The sequence below is a fragment of the Nannospalax galili genome, unplaced genomic scaffold (assembly GCF_000622305.1).
Source record: "Nannospalax galili isolate Female #2095 unplaced genomic scaffold, S.galili_v1.0 scaffold983, whole genome shotgun sequence".
NCBI lineage: Eukaryota > Metazoa > Chordata > Mammalia > Rodentia > Spalacidae > Nannospalax > Nannospalax galili.
The window spans coordinates 62,359-66,943 of NW_008350255.1; the positions used below are offsets into that span (position 1 = coordinate 62,359).

Sequence of the window (4,585 nt, forward strand, 5' to 3'; positions counted from 1 at the left end):
GCTCTGGCTGCCAGAGGAGAGCCTGTAAGGCTCTTGGGTAGAACTGCGCTTTAGCAGTGGGAATGGGAAAGGTGCTCCAGCCTGTTTCTATTCATAAAATGGTGACATGGGAAAAAAAATACTGCTGGATGTCCAGCCTGAATCTGGACGGAGTAGGTCCAAGAATTCTGTGACAGCCCTCCTCGCTCCCAGACACCACAGGAGCTCCTGAAATAGACAAGCACAGCACTGGAGAAAAAACAGCAGTCCCAGTCTGAGGAAGATTATATCGAGGGGAGGAGAGATGTTGAAAGCATCTTGAAGAAAAACTCAGATTGGATATGGGATTGGTCAAGTTGGTCAGAACCCCCCTCCCAACCCAAGGAGTTCCTTTTTAAACACCCAGAGCGCACAGCGACTCTCAGCATGAGAAACTCGAGCGTTATGAAGAAAGGGGCATTTTCTCAGCAGACATCTGTCCCCGCTGCTCTCTCCCTTGCTGGCCCCTGGAGCGGGGATCTATATTGGGAGGTGTCTGACAACCTCCACCAGCACCTTTTGATGAAGAGTTGGCTCTGATGTATTCCCACAGTGAGGATTCACTGGTGAGCTCGGACAGCCAACTGAAGAGCTGTGGTCCTTGGGCAGCTGCACTGCTTGTGTTTATTTCTTCTGTAAATGCCGTTTCTGATTCAGTAAGACAAAGACTAGACACTAAAATCATGACCTATAATTATACCTATGGGATCAATTAATACGCATGTTAGACTCATGTCTATTGTAGCATTTGGTAGTAAATTTTCTTTGGATACTAGATATAAATACTATAAATAATTTAACATAGCGGCAATGGTGTATGTATTTAAAATGATCTGTAATCTTAGTTCAGACACACTTCAGCAGAATGAGTACCTGATAATGAAATCACCTTACAGGGTTTGTCCAAGAGGACTATTGTGGCCTTATAGTTAAATTACATAGTAGAATATACTACACATTTATCTTAAGTGTGTCTGTAAAGACCTTAACTATGTGAATTGTCAAGTAATAATGGAAGCCAAGGTCTATCTACACCCACTGTGCAGTTCTATGCTGTGCAGTTTTGCTTAGCAGGATGAGGACTCCAGCCCGGCTGCCAGCTTCACCTCGAGGTCAGTTTTGCTGCAGGCACCCACTATCTCCTGCTCTTCATCGCTTTGCTGGATTTAGCTCTTAAAGTCAGCTGCATTGTAAACACATCTGCTTTAAATGACTGGAGATAGAAAATAAATCTTTGCCAACTCAAAAAATAAAAATACTGAGAATCAATGGACAGACTCTCTTGGCTGCTGCCATGAAGGTCCAGAGATGATTTGTACTTCTTTGGAGGCCCAACCCTTGTCACACATTCATTCCTCAACAATCACTGTGTCCAAAGGGTGAAAAAAAAAACAATCTATGGCATAAGCCTGAGTCACCACCCCAAGCCTCATGTCCTGAAAGTGACACAAAAGTGGTTTCCTCAAATAGAAACTGCAGTGTGAGAACAAGAAACAGGAAGGTTGAGCCAACGAGACTGAGTAAGACCCTCCAACAATGTCTCTCCACAAACACTCCAGTTTGTACAGCTATTCATGCATCAGACTACCCACATAAGAGCTAAGGGAGTCATGTGATAGACCATAATGCCAAAATAAAAATGTGATCACCTAGTAAAAATGGACAAATTACTAGAAATACACATCTAACCAATACTGAACTAGAAAGAAACAGAAAAAGATAGAGGAATTAATAACAAGCAACAAGACTAATTCAGTAGTAAAAAGCCTTCCAACAGGACTGGAGTTTGAGAGCAGCCTGGGCTATATAGTGAGTTCCAGGCCAGCATAGGCTACAAAGCAAGACTGTGCCTGAAAAAAAAATAGTAATAAATCCTTGAGAAAATATTAGCAAACCAAATCCAATAGCATATGGAAAAGATTATTCACCATGATTAAGTAGGATTCATTCAGGAATACAAGGATTGTCAGAGGGTGCACAAGTTGATCATTTTGATACACCATATCAACAGAATGAAAAACTAAACTACAGTGGTCATATTAATGGATGGAGAAAATGCACTTGATAAAATTCAACATCATAAAGGCCATTTTAAGTTTATTTCTTTACTTCATGTGTACTAGTGTTTTGCCTACATATATGAAAGTGTATCCATGCAAGCAATGCCTGTGGTGGCCAGAAGAGGGCATTGGATCCCCTGGAACTGGAATTACAGACAGTTGTTAGCTGCCATGTGGGTTCTGGGACTCGAATCCCAGTCCTCTGCAAGAGTAGCCAGTGCTCTTAACAGCTGAGACATCTCTGCAGCCCCCCCCAAAGGTCATTCATAAATAACCCAATAGCTAACATTATACAGAATAGGGAAAATCTGAAAACTTTTAAGTTTTTGGTTGTTTTTGAGGCAGGGCCCTCACTATGTATCTCTGGCTGGCCTCCAAGAGATCTGTCTGCCTCCAGAGTGCTATGATTAAAATCATGCACCACCATGCCTGGCAATTTCCTAAGATTTGAAGGAAGACAAGGATGATAACTTTTAGTACTTTTATTCAGCAGAGTTCTGAAAGTCCTAGCCACACCAATCAGCCAAACAGGGCAAATTTGAGGAAGTCATCATTGCAAACATGAAATTATAGACACTCTCAAAACTCCCTACAAAAGCTATTAGAACTAGTGGGTTAGTTCAGCAATTTTGCAGCATACATATTAGTATGATTATCATATGCCAATAGCAAGTTTCCTGAAATAGAAAGAAATGAGTAGTTTCAGAGCCAAAGATGTAGCTCAGTTGCTAGAGTGCCTACCTAGCATGTATGAAGCCCTCAGTTCGATCCCCAGCACCACAAACACTAGGCATGGTGCATTTGGGAAGTGAAACAGAAGTATCAGAAGTTTAAGGTCATCCCCAGCTACATAGAGTTTGTGGTCAGCCCATCTCAAAAAAATTAAAAATCTTTTATAAAGAAGGCAATCTTGAGCTGGAGAGATGGCTCAATAGTTAAGAGCACTGACTTCTCTTGCAGAGAACCTGGGTTCAGTTCCCAGCACGCACATGGTGGCTAACAATCATCCTTACTCCAATTCAGGAGATCTGATGACCTCTTCAGACCTCCGCAGCACTGCACAACACGGGTGCACTTACATGCAGGCAATACACTTATACACATAAAATAAAAAAATAAAGAAGGCAATCTCATTTGCAATAGATACCAAAAAGCCCTCTAAATACCTCAGAATAAATTTAATCACAGAGGTGAAAGATCTCTACAATGAAAACTGTAAAACATTGATGAATGAAACTGAAGACAAGCAAAAATAAATAAATAAATTGGAAAGGCATCCATGCTCACGGATTGAAAGAATCAATATTCTAAAAATGTCCACACTAATTTTCAGGTTAATGCAATCCCTATCAAAATGACAGTGACATACTTGACAGAATTAGGAAGTCTAAGCTTTTACAGAAGCACACACACACACACACAAAAAAAAACCTTAAATAAACACAGCCATCTTGAACAAAAAGAAAAAGCAGGAGACATTACACTTCTAGACTTCAAAGCATATGGCAAAGCCATAGCAATCAGAACAACATGGCATTGGCTCAAAACAAATATACAAGCAATGGAGCAGAATGGAGAGCCTAAAACTAAACCCACACATTCATAGCAAACTGATTTTTGACAGTAGTATGAAGAATACACATTAAAGACAGTTCTTTAGATAAATGAGATTAAGAAAATTGAGTAGCACATACAAAAGAATGAAATTAGACCCCTATCTCTCACCAGCTAAAAAATGGGATAGGGATATTCATTCTCTCTGTCTCTGTCTCTGTCTCTCTGTCCCTGTCTGTCTATCTCTCTGTCTCTGTCTCTGTCTCTCTTTGTCTCTGTCTCTCTGTCTCTCTGTCTCTCTCTCTCTCTGTCTCTCTCCCTCTCTGTCTCTCTCTGCACAAGTGCATGTATGAATGTTACTAGGGATTGATTCCAAGGCCTTATGGATACAAGGCAAGCACTCTACCAACTGAGCTACATTCTCCAACATGTATTAAAGACCTGAAATCATGAAAATGCTAGAAGATAGAGCTGGGGCTATAGCTCAGTAGTAGAGGGCTTGTCTAGCATAAATAAGGCTATGAGTTCAATCCCCAGTGCACACATAGAAATTGCTTTCAGGATGCTGAAAATGTCAAGAATTGTTTCGTGAAGACCCCAAAGTTACAAGGAACAAAAGCAAAAACCAACAAGTGAAATTTCATCACACTGAAAAGTATCTATACACAGAGAAAATAACAAAAGTGAAGAAACAGCCTACAGAATGAGGTGTGATATTTACAGATTATAAGTCTAGCTGATTTCCAGTGGCTGATTTCAGACTACATAATGAATTCAAAAAGCTCAATAGTAACTGTGTTGGATAGCTTTAGTGTCAACTTGACACACCTGGGTTGAGGGAGCCTCAATCGGGAAATTGCCTCTATTGGATTGGCCTGTGGCCATGTCTGAAGGGCATCTTCTTGATGAGTGATGTGGGAGGACCCAGCCCACTGTGGGTGGTGCCACCCCTG

At 41.0% G+C, this 4,585-nt stretch overlaps 1 pseudogene; it reads left to right on the top strand.

The window, feature by feature from the left end:
• LOC103745475 overlaps window positions 1-541 on the top strand; it is a 6,404-nt pseudogene extending 5,863 nt beyond the window's left edge.
• Window positions 542-4,585: the final 4,044 nt, after the last annotated feature.